At 50.2% G+C, this 17588-nt stretch overlaps 1 non-coding gene across 1 annotated transcript; it reads left to right on the top strand.

Moving 5' to 3' along the window:
• Positions 1-13390: 13390 nt before the first annotated feature.
• Positions 13391-13497, top strand: LOC128575762 (U6 spliceosomal RNA). The gene has a single exon (XR_008377155.1). It is a non-coding gene; the product is annotated as a U6 spliceosomal RNA (small nuclear RNA).
• The last annotated feature ends 4091 nt before the right edge of the window (positions 13498-17588 follow it).

Raw genomic sequence — 17588 nt, 5'->3', positions numbered from 1 at the left:
CTATTACTAATTCCCATTTTGCAGATGAGGAAACTGAGGCTGGGCATAGTGACTTGTGCCTGTAATCCCAGTGACTTGGGAGGCTGAGGTGGAAGACTGGCTTGAGGCCAGGAGTTTAGGGGAACTGAGGCTCCAAGGCTAGAGCCTCTTGCCCAAAGACTCTTGGCTGGCCTGAGCAGATCTAGAGCTTTGCAGACTACACTGTTTACAAGAGGGGGCGTGGGTGGGACCCAGGGTACAGTGGGTCCTGTTGTTGGTAGCCAGCAGGGAGTATCGTGCAGACTCAGAAATCGTAGACTGTGGTACCGCAGGCTCCAGAACAAACAGGCAGCCCACCAAGGAACACTTTCTAGTGTTTGCTTATTTTTTCTTCTGATTATTACAGTAAGCCATGCTTATTAGAGAAAATACAGAGAAGCATAAAGAAGAAAATAAACACCACCACTTAATAGCAAAAAAGACTGAAACAGAGGCAGGGGGAGGATTTGAAAGCCAGACGTTTGGGGCTCAGATCCCTCTTCCGCCCATGGAGACAGGCACTCAGATTCCCTGAGACTCAGTTTCCTCCTTTGCAAGATGGGAATAGTGACCCTTTTCAAGGCCATTGGAGGATCAGGGGAAGACACGTGGAAAATAAGACAATGTTTGTTGAGTGCCTTTCATGGAGTGGAGTGGGAGGGATCAGGGCACAAGTTCATCACGTTTTTATTACAAAAGAATGGCTTCACCTCCCCACACGTGTCACTCCATTGTTAGGATTGTGTTGTACGGACTGTTGAATCCTGCTTCTATTGTTATTTATGTTTTTATAGAAGAGCTACCTTTGAATCCTGCTTTTAAAATAACTTGGTTTTGAAACCATTATGGATTCCCAGGAATTTGCAAAGACAGTACAGGGAGGTTCAATTTCTTTTTACCCAATTTCCCCAATAGTTAAACATCTTTTGTAACTATAGCTTATATAAAAAACAGGCTATTGACATTGGGCCAATGTGTGGTGCAATTTTCTGCTATTTTATCGCATGTTGATTTGCAGTGGAACCACAATCACAGTCAAGATACAAGCTGGATATGGAGGCTCACTCCTACAATCCCAGCACTTTGGGAGGCTAAGGCTGGAGGACTGCTTGAGTCCAGGCGTTAGAGACCAGCCCGGGCATGTTGTAAGATACCATCTTAAGATAAAATAGAAAAATTATCTGGGTGGGGTGGTGCTTGCTTGTCGTCCTTGCTACTGGGGAGGCTGAGGTGGGAGGATGGAGCGCTTGAGCCCTGAAGTTCGAGTTTACAGAGAGCTAAGATGACACCATGGGACTCCAGCCTGGATGACAGAGTGAGATCCTGTCTCCACCAGAAAGAAAAATAAGAAGACGTAGAACATGAAGATCTCCCTTGAACTGCTCCTTTATCATCCTTCCTCCTCTTCACCATCCCTAGCTCTGGCAATCACTAATCTGCCCTTCATCTGTACATTTGTATTTCGAGAGTGGAATCACACAGCATGAGTCTTCAGAGGTTCATCCGGGAGTTGCACGTGTCAATAGCTCATTCATTTTCCATCACTGAGTATATTCCAGGGTATGGATATACCTCTGTGTGTTTGACCATTCTCCCATGGAAGGACATTTTGGCCACTGCAAATAACGATGCTATGACCATGTGTGTGCAAGCTTTTGCATGGACATCGATTTTCATTATCTCGGGAATAAATGCCCAGGAGTTCTGTTGCTGGGTTGTATGGTAATCATATGTTTAGTTCTTTAAGAAATTGCCAAGTGTGGTGGCAAATGGCAAGAAATGAGGCAGCAGAGACAGAGGCTGAGGGACAGAACAGGGGGGTGATTTGTGTTAGCAAGATCAGCCAGGCCACTGTGAGCCCAAGTGGGTAGGAAAAGAGATAAGAAGACAGTGGAGACTCCTGGACCTCCGGGCGATGTGTGAATCATAGCCAGATGGAACCTTGGAATGCCTAAACTGGGAGAGCCCCGATGGATGTCCAGTCTCCTCCCTTTGTACTCGGAGAAGTAAGGCCCTGAGAAGGCCAGTGACCAGCCTGAGGTCACACAGAATGGTGGTGACAGGATCAGAATTAGGTTGAAGAAGGGAGAGGCTGAGTGAGCTCCTGGCCCTGTGACAGGTGGTCTGGCAGAGGAACTACGCAGGGGACCCCACCCTGTCCCTAGCTTCTTCCACCCAGTGCACTCTTATCCCAGCCTTTCCAGCAGAGCTCAGTCAGTCACACAGTCACATCCTGAGACCCTGGCCCCTGAGCCTCTCCCGAGCTTCCTCCCCCTCTGGCCTCTCTGGAGACCACCTTCTTGGCCATCAGCCAGACTTCCCAGCTAAAATCTGATGCAACTAATGGAAGCTGATGGCGGAAAGGCCTTTGTTAATTGGGGCCTAATCAGAGGTGGCTGTGGCCACAGCTGGGCTGTGGGAAAGGCGTGGCCATGATGTTGGTCCCTCTGGAATCCCTCTTGCCATGGCCACAGAAGAAGAGGCCCGAGTTCCAGGATGTGGGGTCTTCACGGACCCTCATTTGTTCATTCCGCAAAGATTTACTGGAGGCTGCGTGCCGGGTGCTGACAATACAACTGTGACCCAGGCCGATGTGAATCGCAGAGCCGTGGCCCTGCCTTCATGGGGCTGACAGCCTAAAAGCAGGGTCTGATGGCCAGCAGGTGACATGGCCATCCCAGCAGGAGGTCGTGTGTGCGTGGGGACAGCTAGGGAGAGGTGGTTCTGTGCTTGAGATGATGGTATGAGGGAAGGTGAGAAGGAGGGAGCCAAAAAAAGATCTGGGGGGAGGGGGAGGCTGGATTCCAGGGAGAGGAAGCAGCAAATGCAAAATCAGAACTTGGGAGTCAGAAGTTCTAGGTTCAAAGCCCCACCCGGCCACGACTTGCTGAGTGGCCTCAGGGCAAGGCCTTTTCTTCCCAGGTCTCTTGTTGGGGTTGGACCCCCTCATGCTTCCAAGCCTTAGCTTCTGTGTAAGTGGAAAGCTGGGGGGGGGGCGGAAAACACAGGGTGCAGAAGGGGAGCTGAGATGTCATTTGGGACAGCTCTGGCAGAGGAATGGAAGATCTGGCCCAAAACCTGCTGGGTCAGTTAGCTTACGCAGTCACGTAGGAAAGGTTGTTATAGTATTTCATTTCTCCAAGGTGGCCAGAGAGACTCAGCCTGCAGGTGGTGCCCCTGAAGAGGTAGACCAGATGGCTCCTGAAAGAGCTGGCCTCACAAGGGAGCTGGGGAGGTTAAGGTCAGGCAGGTGTAAAACTGTATGAGACGCAGCATTCCCTTCCTGTCCCCAACCCTGGGGAACCACCAGAATGATGGGAAGAATCAGGCCCTGTTTGGGGGCGCTATCTGCTGAGGGAGGGCCCTGGAAGAGTTTCCTGTCTGATTTTAAAAAACAATCCAACATAAAAACATGTACCAAGAAATACATGAGTAAATGGAGTTGGTTGCTGAGCTCTCTGAGGGAGCTTTGCAGACACCTTTGTTTTGTGTGCACTTTGGGGTGGGTAGAGAGATGCCCCTTGTTTGGGACAAGGTGCTCATGGACCTGGGAGGCAGTGGGGCTGGGAGGCAGTGGTGCTGGGAGGCAGTGGGGCTGGGACGCAGTGGGGCTGAGAGGCAGTGGGGCTGAGAGGCAGTGGGGCTGGGAGGCAGTGGACTGGGAGGCAGTGGGGCTGGGAGGTAGTGGGGCTGGAAGGAAGTGGACTGGGAGGCAGTGGGACTGGGAGGCAGTGGACTGGGAGCCAGTGGGGCTGGAAGGGAGTGGACTGGGAGCCAGTGGTGCTGGGAGGCAGTGAGGCTGGGAGCCAGTGGTGCTGGGAGGCAATGGATTGGTAGGCAGTGGGGCTGGGAGGCAGTGGACTGGGAGGCAGTGGGACTGGGAGGCAGTGGGGCTGGGAGGCAGTGGGACTGGGAGGCAGTGGGACTGGGAGGCAGTGGGACTGGGAGGCAGTGGGGCTGGGAGGCAGTGGACTGGGAGCCAGTGGGGCTGGAAGGGAGTGGACTGGGAGCCAGTGGTGCTGGGAGGCAGTGAGGCTGGGAGCCAGTGGTGCTGGGAGGCAATGGATTGGTAGGCAGTGGGGCTGGGAGGCAGTGGACTGGGAGGCAGTGGGACTGGGAGGCAGTGGGGTTGGGAGGCAGTGGGACTGGGAGGCAGTGGGGCTGGGAGGCAGTGGGACTGGGAGGCAGTGGGGCTGGGAGGCAGTGGGCTGGGAGGCAGTGGGGCTGGGAGGCAGTGGGGCTGGGAGGCAGTGGACTGGGAGGCAGTGGGGTTGGGAGGCAGTGGGACTGGGAGGCAGTGGACTGGGAGGCAGTGGGACTGGGAGGCAGTGGATTGGGAGCCAGTGGTGCTGGGAGGCAATGGATTGGTAGGCAGTGGGACTGGGAGGCAGTGGGGCTGGGAGGCAGTGGGACTGGGAGGCAGTGGGGTTGGGAGGCAGTGGGGTAGGGAGTTTAGGGGAGCTGCTCTGGAGCTAGGCCACCCAGCTGCCTGGCTGTTTGACCTTGAGCATGTCATTTAATCTTTTGCGTTTCAGTTTCTTTTCACCTATAACATGGGAGGTTGTAAGGCTTAAATTATCTTATACTTCTGAAGAGCTTATACCTACACCTGTAAGTCAAGTGCTTAACAAGTAGCTATTATTTGGATTCTTTAATTTTTTTTTTCCTTTCCCTAGTTGGCAGCTGAGCAGACAGGCCCAGGGAGGGTCAGTGATCTGTCTGAGGTCTCTCACCTAGATGGAGGCTGCACCAGGACTTGAACCCGGACCCTCCAACTCAGTGTTGAGTTTTCCAACTTTGTCCCCAGCATGGCCACCTTCCCCAACAATCATTTGGGAAGCCATCCAGGGAGGGCCTGGTGCCCTGTTCTGCAGATGAGGAAACTGAGGCCCTGAGAACTTGGGGCCTGCTATAGGCAAGAGGCGCACCTTGTTCACTATGGCATCCCAGTCCTTGGCACACAGGATATGACCAGACAACACTTGTTGACTTGAAAATGAGAAGAGGAAGGAATGGAGGCGAGTGGAGGTGGATAGGGAGCTGAGGGCAATTTAACATCCTCCTGGGTTGGAGCTGAGACTCTGACCCAGCTCTCCCAGGCTAGCACTTGCCTCCCTCCACCACACTTACCCATTCCGGACTCAGATATCTGAGTTGGGCTTTGGCCCTGGGCCCTGCTCATGCCTAACACGTCTCACTTGCAGTCTGTATCCCTAAAGTGGGGGAGGTCTACGTGAAGGGGTGAGGCGTGCAGTCTCTGAGGCCTCATGTCCAGGGCCTTGGGAAACCTCACACCTGGCTGGGGAAGATGACAAACACAGCAGAACAGTGTCTGTGACATCCTGTGAATTAATCTGAGTGTCCTGGGCCCCAGGCAGTAAAGCGGTGGCAGCAGGGGAGTCCTGTCTCCAGTTTTGATTAAATCACAATGCTCTGCCAGTCTGTGCCCCTTCTCCCAGCCAGAAGAGGAAGGCGTGGCTGACACTGATGGGAGGGGGTCTCCAGAAGCAGGGTGCAAGGTCTGGCAGGGGCTTGGGCAGCCCAGGCAGGGCAGGAGCACAAGATGGGCTCTTTGACCTTGGACCCCAATCTGGGCAATGGGCTGCTCACTCCCAACCACCCTCATTTGGTAATGCCAAGCTTCTCCTGGGGTTCTTGGGTAAGCACTGGCTGAGCGGATCCACCTGGTTCCTGCAGACCCAGTTTTCATTTTTCTGTGGTGTAGAGGAGACTTCTTGAACTGGGTGTTGTTGGCTGAGTAGGAGTTTTCTTGGCTCACTGCCACTGGCCTCCTCTCTTGCTATTCCCACCTGCCATGGCTGGCTAAGTCACACCTCTGTGCCTCTGCCCAGTCCCTTCTTTCTGCCATATTTATTACCCTCCTGTGCCATCTGGCAAAGTCCTACACATTGTAGAAATAAGCAAGACCAACCAAATGAGAAAAGCATTCAGAGCTTGCTGCAGCAAGGGAGTCAGCTGCCATCACGTGTGGGTTTTTTGTTTGTTTGCAGTTTTTTGGCTGGGGCTGGGTTTGAACCCGCCACCTCCGGCATATGGGGCCGATGCCCTACTCTGTTGAGCCACAGGTGCCGCCCCATCACTTGTGTTTTGGCCGAAATTCAAGGCAGGCGGAGCAGGAGGGAAGCTTTGTGGTGGGGAGAAGGGGAGCTGTAGGTGAGCTCCGATTAGAGGCTGTTGGCCTGGGTGAGCTGGAGGAGGCTCACTAGACTCAGGGCATCCTGTATGATGCGTTAAGGGTCATACTAAGTGGGGCATCCTGTGGGATTGGTCAGGGGCATATTTGGCTTTCTCTGGTTGGCCCTGAGTTGGAAGCAGAAAAAAATATAGGGAAGCTGTCAGTTATCAATCAAGGACTGATCATTTTGGGTCAATTGTTATAGAAATCATTGTTTGGCTTGCTGCACTGTCACCAATGGCAGCAGGTCTGACTTAGAGCAGGCTGGCTTTCTGGGTTGGTTTTTGTAGATACGTGGGTTGGTTGCCTGGGCCGGGTGCAGATTGTGGGTCAGAGTTCTATTGTTCTATGTGGTCTGGCCATTGGTCATCTGTATGTGTGGTCTCTCAACATCATTCAAGAACGAGATGAAGGGCCACTGCATCCAGGAAACTTTCCTTCATCCTCTGTGAAGATCAGAGCTGGTGTCCTCCTTCCCTGGGCCCATAGTTCAGACCAGTAGGGGTTTGAGTCCCAGTTTCTTCTTTTATTAGCAGTGTATGTTCTGAGCCGAGGGACTTAGCCTCTCAGCTTCCTCATCTGTAAAATGGGAGGTGATAATAGCATTGTCACAGAGGTGAGCTGAGATAATACATATACCATGTTTAGAACGCTCTTATTATTATTATTAGCGTTATTATCACCAGCACTCCAGCAAGCGATGGCTTGGATGAGGAACGTTTGTTTACATTATCTCTCTCCCCTTTAGACCCGGAGGTGTGGGATTGGGGCAAGGGAGAAATGTCAGCTCTGGGTCACTTCCCCTCAGTCACTCCCCTGGCGCCCAGTACAGGCCAGGGACTGTGCAAATATCCTTACCTGTCAACTTGACCCTCACTCAACTGGGAGTCCCCTGAGGGCAAAAATGGTTTCTTATTCATGTGGGTTCTTAAATGCTTAGCTCAGGATCTAGCCAGGGATGGGAGCCAAGAGGAAGTTAGCTGAGTGAGAGAATGAATGAATGAGGGAATGAATGAATGCACAAGGTGGTCTTGGTTCTGACAGGTGGCCTCTGTGTGTGTGTCTTGGTGGGTGCATGGCTGGACCCCATGCCCCGAGGGAGGTTTAGCTGGAGGAGGGTTGAAGAATTGGGAGGATGATGGGGAGCCAGGGTGGGGGGCTCTATTCGGGGCAAACTCTGACTCAGCTGGAGCTCTCCAATGCCAGCCCAGGCTTCCTCTACAAAGAATGAATTCCCCATCACTGGAGGTGTTTTGTGTCATTCCTTCACGGATTCTTTTATGCATTTGTTCATTTATTGAGCACCACCAAATCAATAATTCCACAAGCACGAGTGTGTGGAATAAAAACCCATTTATCCCTCCTTGGCCAGACGTGTCCACAGCCTCCTGCTGACCCCTTGTCACAAGATATTTCTGACAGGGCCCTGCATCTCTCGCTGCTCTTTTCCCAGCTCATAAATCATAGAAAAGAGGAAAAAGCTGTTCTCAGATAAACACAGCCATAAACACAAAGAAAGCCAGTTCTCATTAAAATCTCAGCTACCGAGAGTGTTTGGACAGGTCGAAGTCACTTCAGGATGCCAAGAAGCTGGTGAGCCGAGTCCCTGCTGTAAGCAGCTGAATTGTTATTGTAAAGTTGTCTTTAAAAAGTTTAAAGTTGGGATATGCCTGTGGCTCAGTGGGTAGGGCACCGGCCCCATATACCGAGGGTGGCGGGTTCAAACCTGGCCTGGCCAAACTGCAACAAAAAAATATAGCTGGGCACTGTGGCGGGCGCCTGTAGTCCCAGCAACTTGGGAGGCTGGGGCAAGAGAATCGCCTAAGCCCAGGAGTTGGAGGTTGCTGTGAGCTGTGATGCCACAGCACTCTATAGAGTGCGATAGTGAGACTCTGTCTCCAAAAAAAAAAAAGTTTAACGTTTTCTATAAATACCCAATGTACTCCATATTAATATGAAACCGATAAACAATTATATGCTCATATGAACAATAAAACACAAAAATAGTCTAGTACAAGAGCAGGGGGAGGGAAGCAAGAGGAGGAGGAGGGGAGGATGATTGGCAGAAAGAGGGAGCATGAGGCGGGCTCTCACCTAATGTGCACATTGCGGGGTGTCTAACACGCCCCCTGGGGGAGGGGCTCTTTTACAACGGAACTTTACCCTGGAAGTGAGAACAATGAAACCTAAAACTTTGTATCCTTCTATTAATTTGAAATAAAAAATAAACTGGAAATAAAAAATAAATAAAAAGACTTTAAAGTTTTCTAAAGTTTAAAGTTGTAATATATGTATATATATCTAAAATATATATTTTTTAACATCTGCAACATAAATACAGCACAGAGCGATATAGAAGTGATAGAGTTGCCCTTTCACTGTTGGCTCGTCTGTAAGCATACAACGGAAAAAATTTTCACCAGGGAAATGGATGTGTGTAGCCAGCACTCAGATCAAAGAACAGAACATCACCAATTCCTAGAACCTGCCCCCATGGCTCTGACAGCCACCACTCCCCCACCCGCAAAGGTACCCACTTTCAATGGAATCACACATCTCTTTTTGTGCCTGGCCTCACTTGACCATCTACTCAGCGTGCTGTGGAGTGTACTTCATTTATTCTCTGTCTTGGAGTATTCCATCCTGTTGCAAGAGTATGCTTTTATTTCCTTATCTGTTTTACTCTGTGGACATTGTTTTTTTCTTTTTTTTGAGACAGAATCTCATTATATTGCCCTCGGTAGAGCGCTGTGGCGTCACAGCTCACAGCAACCTCCAACTCTTGGGCTTAAGCGATTCTCTTGCCTCAGCCTCCTGAGTAGCTGGGACTACAGGCACCCGCCACAATGCCCGGCTATTTTTTGGTTGCATTTATCATTGGTGTTTAGCAGGTCCAGGCTGGCACGAACCTGCCACTTTTGGTGTATGTGGCTGGCGCCCTACTCACTGAGCGATGGGCGCCGAGCCTCTGGTATGTAGTTTTAACTCGCATTTCCTTGATGATGAATGAAATTGAGCTCTTTTTCATCTTTATTAGCCATTTGGATCTTTTCTTTTGTCAAGTTCAACTGTCTTAACCATTTTTCTACGGGCTTTTTTATTTTCATATTTCTTTGTCTACAAATTTAAAAAAATATTCTGGATACAAGTCCCTTATCAAATATATGCAAATATGCTTTTTTTCCCTGTTGGTTGCAATTTTACCTTCTTAAGGGCGTCATTTGATAAATAGCAGCTTTGAATTTTGATATTGTTTATTTTGATGGTTTATGTAGAATTTATAATTATTTATTTTGATGGTTAGCAAGCACTTTGGGGGATCTGTGGAAGGAATTTTTGCTTGCTTCAAGGTCACAAAGATGTTCTATTTTCCTGTAAAAGGTTCACTATTTCGCCTTTCCTACTTAGATCTGCAGTCCGTCTGGAATGACATTCTGTGTATGGTGTGAGGAAGGGTTGAAGTTTGTTTTTTCTCACCTAGATTTCCATATATTGGGAAAGTCAAGTTGTCAGTGGCGGTGGGGAGGGTGGGGAGGGTAAGGGGTGTGTTCACAGACACTGGGCTTGGGGGGTGCAGGGACAGCAGAGTGGGGGCAACCCCTTTTCTCTAATTAGCAGGGTAGTCATCTTGATCTGTCCATTCTGTGACTTTTATTTCCTAGACCCTGGGACATAGGGTTTGTCCTCAAACTACTCCTTGGTAGGGACGTGTGGCTGCAAGAGGCTGTTCTCAGACAGGACCTGCCACTGCCCCTCCCATGGTAAGGGAGGCTGGTGCCCCAAGGCTGGGAAGCTGCGGTGAATGAATCAAAGAGAAGGCTCCTTTCTGGACAAGGCATGGCTTTCCTCGCTCATTCACCCATTTCTCCTTTCCCTTCCCTCGCTCCTCCCTTCCTCCTTCCTTTCTTCATGTCACCCTTATAAAATCCTGTTCCTCCTACCTCCGGCTTCCTTCTTTATCTTCTCCATTGTCTTTAGAGCCATCCGATATGGCATCTACCCTCTCTTCAGGCAGATTTTACTTATTCCTTACTGAGGCTGGCTTTATACACACACAGTAAGATGCCCAGGTCTTACATGTACAGTGTGATGAGTTTTGACAGATGTCTACACCCATGTTACCTCCCCCCGTCAAGATAAGCGATATTTCCATCACCCCAGAAAGCCCCTTGGGCCCCTTCCTCCAACCTCCCTCCAAAAGCAACCTCTGCTCTGATTTGTATCGCCCTAGATTAGTTTTGCCTGTGCTTGAACGTCATACAAATGGAATCCTACAGTAACACTATATAGTTGACTTATTTATCTTGTTTATTGCCCGTGTTCTTGACTAGAATATAAGCACCGTAGGTACAGATTTCTGTTTATCTTGTTGGTTGCTGAATTCCTAGCTTCTAGAACAGTGCCCAACATATACTTGGCAAAAAAATCTGTAGAAGAGATGAATAAATGAAGTGATAGAGTTGCCCTTTCACTGTTGGCTCATCTTTTTCCCCGAACGGGGGACAGGAGAGAAGACGAAGTAAGAGGGCCTCTGAGTCAGATTGCAGCCTGGCTCTATCACTTACTCGCTGTCTAAACAATAGGCTAAGCTGCCTCAGTTTCCTCATTTGTGAAGGATGGGAATGGTTTCTACCTCATAGGGTTGTGAAGATTGAAGGAGGTACTAGTTTTAAAACAATTTAGTACGTGTTCAATAAGTGCTAATAATTACAATTAATTTACTAATCAACTGTTAATTTACCCTGAGAGGTCATCTAGGCCATTCATTCATGTATTTGTCCAACAAATATATCTTGAGGTTATTTGGTAACACATGCAGGTTTTAGAGGAGTGAATAAGATTAAGTACCCACTTCCAAGGGGGCTGGCATTTTGGTGGGAGAGAACATTATTTGGGAGTATGGTCTAAGCTACTGGAACAAATAAACTCAATAATATAGTGGTCTGAGCAAACTGGTTTTTGTTGTTGTTGTTTATTTGTTTTTTACCTTGAGTAACACTCCAGAGGTAAATGGCTCCAGACCTACTAGGGGTAGCTGTGATATCCTCAACATGTGGCTTCTACCTCTGTGTCAACTGTAGCTGCTGTGGCTCCTGCCATCTCATTGGCAACCCAGCAAACTGGAAGTGGGAAAGGGAAGAAAGATAAGTGGTTCTTTTTTTTTAAGCCATGCCCTAGAAGTGTCTGATATCATTTTTATTCATACCCACTGACCAGAACTTAATCATCTGACTGCACCTAGCCACAAGGAAGTCTGGGGAATAGAGTTTCTAAGAGTTTGGGAGCTGGTGCCATGGGGTGCTGCCCCCCATATCCACAAGGTGAGTCAGGCCCATTGCAGAATAGCTTGGGCTACCTCAAAGCTTGGACTGCTAGATTAGCAAATCAAAAGACAGGACACCCAGTTGGTATTTGGGATACTTGTATATTTAAACAGAACACTTACTTATTGCATGTTTGGAATACTATATTCTAATTTACTCCTACTCAAACCAGTCCTAACTATGGCTCTGAAGACACATGGGACAGATGTGTTCTCCACCAGGCTTAACTATGCACTTACTGGGCACTGATCATTGCAGGGGAATGCTGAAGACTCAAGTGATGGGCACCTGCCTTCCAGGGTGTGGCATTCTGGATGGGCAGCTGCATCTTTTCCTGTGAAGGTGCATTAAACAGAAGTTCATGATTTATTGCATGGGAACAGCCCAGAGGTGCAAAGGCCTGCCTGAGAAGTCTTCTTGGAGGAGCTGAGCCTTGAGCTTGGGTTTCCATGTGGGGCCAGGACAGGGCCCAGGTCTTTGAATTACTGGAGCCCTGGGTCTAATCCTAGCTCTTCTCCTTTCTTGACATGTGACCTTGGGCAAGTCCTTTTACTCTGCAAACTGGGGTTTTCTCCTCTGTAAAAAGGGGGTCAAAATAGACCTTACTTCATGGAGCAGCAGTGCAGATCAATCGAGACAATGTTTTTTTTATAATCCACTTGGCACACATTTATCTTGCAAGATAAGATCTGGACTGATGTTTTTGTTGAGTTGTTAATATTTTTACTGAGCCTTTGAAGGGAACAAAGGATTGGGATTGTTATGTAGGAAACAGAAAGAATTTCAGAGCAGGACACGGGTGGGAGAGAGAACAAAGGTGAGGAGGTAAGTGAGTGGGGGTCACCTCCCTGGGCATATGGGCCAGGCTTGGCAGAGAGCGGATGACCAGGGCCAGCAGGACCTTGAAGGCCAGAAGCACTGTCCCTCCTCTTGTCCCCGTGCCTTGTCCCTGGACACCCCCCTTACTGAGTCCATGAGACTTGGTTCCTGTACCCTGCTGTGTCCCAGCCCACCAAGGCCACGGCCACGCTGTGGAATTTCCAATTTTCAGCTAATGTGCGGGTCGTGACAGAGGCTCAGAGGCCCTGGTCGGACATAATGGCAGAAGAATTGTAAATGTCGCCCTGAGTGAATGGCAATGAGGAAGGGCCGGGAGGGGACATTTTCCATCGGCCGCGGTGCCGAGCCCAGGAATACATTTTCTCTCGGAGTGTGTCGCATTAGATTTCCAGAGGTGCTCGGGCTCCAGGTACAGTCATTAGTAACAGTTTGGGCGATAATGAATCCTTTTATTTCTTTTCCTCACAGCTCATGAATACATAACAAGGCCCCGCTCAGGCGCATCTGGTGGGGCCCTGCACTCTGCTACCTAATCTCGTCCCTGCTCCAACATCCAGGCGGCCCAGCTGGGGCCTGCCTTAAAGGAGCCTTTGTCCTTTCCTGCCTGGGGATGCCTGGACAGCCAAGGACTGGTCACCACTGACACCCAGCCCGGGAGGGGGATGGCAGAGCCAGGGGAAGGATGAGACCTCAGACTCTGGATTACAGTGCATCCAGCAGGCGCTCAGCAATGCTGCTTAGGGCACTGTGACTGCCCTGGCAGGGTGGGGCTGGGGTAAGGTTCTACCCAAGTTTAAAGACTGTTTCCTTGATCTTGGCTAACCACTCTCTCAGGAAAGGCTTGTGATCCCATTTCACAGCTGAAGAAAATGAGGCTTAGAAGGGTAGAGAACTGTCCTGGGTTTACTAAGGCAGACCAAGCCTGAACTTGTCCCCAGCTGGCCGTAATTTAAGGAGATTCCCCTGAAAGAACTTTTGATCAAGTGATTCTTGCTTTTACAAAATGTTTCTCGTGCTCGCTTCGGCAGCACATATACTAAAATTGGAACGATACAGAGAAGATTAGCATGGCCCCTGCGCAAGGATGACACGCAAATTCGTGAAGCGTTCCATATTTTTAAAAAAAAAACAAAAAAAACAAAACAAACAAACAAAAAAAAAGAACAAAATGTTTCTCTACCAAGGATTCCATTTCTGTATTTATCACAAACTTGTTTAATTCCTAACACTTTACTAAGCAAATCTAGACCAACAAAAAGGGTTAGTATCTTAAAAATGGTTTTCCCGCATGTCCGCTATCTTCTTTTTTTTTTTTTTATTAAATCATAGCTGTGTACATTAATGCGATCATGGGGCACTATACACTGGTTTTATAGACCGTTTGACACATTTTCATCACACTGGTTAACATAGCCTTCCTGGCATTTTCTTAGTTATTGTGTTAAGATATTTACATTCTACATTTACTAAGTTTCACATGTACCCTTGTAAGATGCACCGCAGGTGTAATCCCACCAATCACCCTCCCTCCACCCCCCTCCCCCCTTCCTCTGCCCCCTCCCCCCCTCCCTTTCCCCCCTGCTATCTTCTTTTTCAGCAATTCCTGCCTCCCTGTCCATCCCTTGTTGGACCCTTGCACCCCCATCACCGTGTCTATTGAGCCCTCGCATCGCTGCATTAAACCCACGCTGTTTTATGTGTGTCTGTCACCCTCCCCCCCAACATCTGGACGTGAGCTCTGGCTGAGCTGGGTCTTGGCTGGGTCTCCAGTGTCAAGGGCAGAGCCTGGCACACAGTAGGTGCTCAGCAAACACTTGCAGGATAACTAACCAGTTTCCACCACCGTCATGGGCCCTCCAGGGCTGGGCTGCTGGATGCCTCTGGCCCCAGGAGGAAAGAGCAATGTCAGTCAACGTCGACGTCTTGGGCCTCTGAATCCATGTGCGGCCTCCCAGCTGGGGCTCTCTAGGACTCCCAGGTACTTTCAGGTTTGGGTGGCCTCCTGGTGAGGGGTGGAGGAAAGGGGGCAGGGCCTCCTGGTGAGAGGTGGGGACTTGAAAAGCTTAGATACTGAGACATCAACGCCCTTGCTGGTGGCCTGGGTCTCAGAACTGTCTGGAGGATCTGACTCAGCAAAGTGGCTTCCACCTTCCAGAACCGAATGGCCCTGATAGTTGAAGGCCAGTCTGATGCTGAGGCCTAACCTGGGACACTGCTTCTAGATGCTTGGTGTCTGCCAGGCACACTACCAACATCAAAAAAAAAAACCCAGAACACCTCTGACAGGCCTTATCATGAACCTTAGATAAGGAAGTGAAGGCACAGAGAGGTTAGACAACTTGCCCAGGAACACACAGCAGCCAGTGGCAGAGGAAGCATCGAATCCCATGCTGTGTGCAGCAGTGCAGACAGCACGCAGGGCCTTAAGACCCAGACCTCTGCCTTTCTAATGGGCTTCATGGAAAGGCAGACAGCGTTAGCATTACCCTCACTGCAACACCAGCCAAGTTATCTTTCTGGAAATCCACTGAACACTGAAACTCTTCATAATTTTGCTCTTAAAAATCTGAACGTTGTTGCTGTGAACTCTTGAATAAGCCAGGGGGCCTGGTAGGAGCGTGGGCAATAGATGTGTGGGTGCTAGAGTCAGACAGACATGGGTTGGGATTTTCAATCTGCTACTTACAGCTGTGGGCTCTTGGGCAAGTCATATGGCCTCTGTGCCCCCAGTATCCTCATCTGTAAAATGGGATGATTCCTTTCTACCCCATAGGGATATTGGGAGGATCAACATACCAATTCATGTAAAGCTTTTAGAACAGTGCACGGTGGCTCAATAAATGTTGGTATTTTTGCAAAAAGCAGGAGGGTTGAGAAAAGGACTCAAGTTAGGGTCCCAGCAGGACCTCATCAACCCCTCACCTCTGCTACCACCTCTTACCTCACCACCTCCATGATCCTCCTTGTCTTTAACCCCACCACCCATTGTCCCGTCAGCCCTTACACCAGCCCCCAAGAAGCACTGGCCTGGGATCCAGATGCAGGTGCCTGGAGCCCTTGCAGCCCTGTCAGGCCAAGTGGGATGGCACACACCTGCCCTGAGAGCCGCTGACACCACCAAATGCCATCAGGAATGCAAAGCTGCCCACAGACCTTGGATCCAACTGGGCTCACCCAGTTTCTCATAGTCCCTGGGTCAGTCCCAGGCTCCGACCTGATGATTATTTATTGAATCCTACTACGTGACTGTCCTGGGGCTAAGTACTTTACATTTATTTTCTCTTGTAACGTTCACAAAACTCCCGAGAGCAAGGCATCATTATTTCTTTTTTATACACAAGGAAATAGGGCTCAGAGAAGTTAAGTAATTTGCCCAAGGTCACACAGCAGGTAACAAGGAAGAACCTGGTTCCTCTACCTACCTATGTCCACTTCCTGTCCCTGAAGGGCCACCCTGGCTCAGAAGTCTTTCTAGATTAGGGGCAGAATATATGTCCCCCATCCTCTTGCCACTTGCCCTGTGGTCTGAGGCTTTTCTTACACAGACTGAGGTACGAGGCTTGTGCCATGGCTGATCCCTTTCAGGGGTGTGCCCTTCAGCCGAGCCTGCCCTCCAAAGGCTCAGAAAGGAGGGCAGCTGGGTGTCAGTGCCTTGGTGTCCAGCCCTGCCCTTAATTCCAGTGCCCTTGGCCTGGACCTGTCCACCCATCTGCACCACACACTCATGGGAGGCAGTGTGGCCTGGGGAAGCCACAGCCATGAAAAAGTCAAAGGCCTTGATCTCAGCCCCGGTCCAGCCACTTAGTAGCTCTGTGGCCTCTGGCAAATGGCTTCGCTGCCTCTCGGTGCTCTTGTTTGTTTAACGGGCATAATAACCCCCTGCTACTTCCCGTGCAGATACTGCTCCTACTCAGAACCAGGCTGGGCACGTGGACGTTCTCAGGACACAGAAAGCTATAATTACGGCAGGAATTACTATGCGATGCCCTCCTCTTCACAATGGATCTGTCCTGTAGCCACTCAGGCCGGGCTCTGCCAACACCATCCCCGCTTGCCTGCCTCACTGTGGTTAGTCTTTTCTCTCTTTAACCCATCTTCTGAGCATTGCATGGATGCTTCTTCTGGCAGAAGAAGCCATCTTCTCAGATATGTCAAAGCCATCTTCAGGAACTTTCAATGGCTCCCTACTGCTTCCAAGTCCAAGTCCAAACTGCTGACCCTGGCATTCAAAGCCTGTGCCAAACTGTCCTCAACCTGACTCTTGCATTGCCCCATGCAAACGCTTCGCTCCTCTGCAAGGCACTCACCCCACAACGTGTGGGTGGCTGGGACTGGCCTGCAGCGCCTCCTCCCTCTCTGCTCTGTCTTACGCCTCTTCCAGCTTGAGTTTTGCCTCCTCCAAGAAGCTATTCCTTCACCTTCCCTCTCTGTGCCTCGATTTTCTCATCTGTCAAGTGGACGGTCACTGTGCCCACTTTGTGGTATTTTCATGAGAACTGACTGTTCTCAGAGCACAGTGAATGCCTGGGAAAGGCTGGCTATGGTGGGACTCTTCTCTCTCAATTCTCTCAACTCCCCAGCACGGAGTGGGGCCTGCTGGGTAGCAACCTAAATAATAGTGAAGCCCCTCAGGTGCCTCCCTGGTGAGGCCACCCCACCCATGCCCTGCACAAGCCCTCCTGGGGTCCCTATTGACTTTGGTATGTGGTCCCCACCTGGGCTGCTTTGACCGGCCTGGAATTTCAAGCCGAATTTGATTTGACCCATTCTGCAGGGCCAGCCCCTGAACCAAATCATATTGCTGAACCCCCCCCATCCCCCCACCATGCCCAGTGCCCCTTGGGAGGTAGAGATGGAGTCTGGCTGGGCCACTGCCTGAGGCCACCTTTGCCAGCCCCTGCACAATGTGCCTCCTGAACTAATTCCATAATCCTGCCTCCTGCCTGGCCCCAGCGGCTCCCTGAGCTGCCCTGATCCCACCTTCCTGCCCAGCCCAGATTTGTAGCCCCTCACCAGCCTGCGCTAGGGCCCTGCTGAGGTTCTGAAACTCATTTAGGGCCATAGCTCTGCTGGCTTAGCACCCCTGCCCCCACACCCCAGCCAAACCCTGTAATAGGATCCAGATGTTCACTCCTCTGTCCCCAGGGTCCCTGGGATAATCCGTGACAGTCTCAGGCCCACAGGGGCAGGCACAGCTTCAGGGACTGCTG

The sequence above is a fragment of the Nycticebus coucang genome, chromosome 22 (assembly GCF_027406575.1).
Source record: "Nycticebus coucang isolate mNycCou1 chromosome 22, mNycCou1.pri, whole genome shotgun sequence".
Classification (NCBI taxonomy): Eukaryota; Metazoa; Chordata; class Mammalia; order Primates; family Lorisidae; genus Nycticebus; species Nycticebus coucang.
This window is presented reverse-complemented; position numbering and strand designations above follow the sequence as displayed.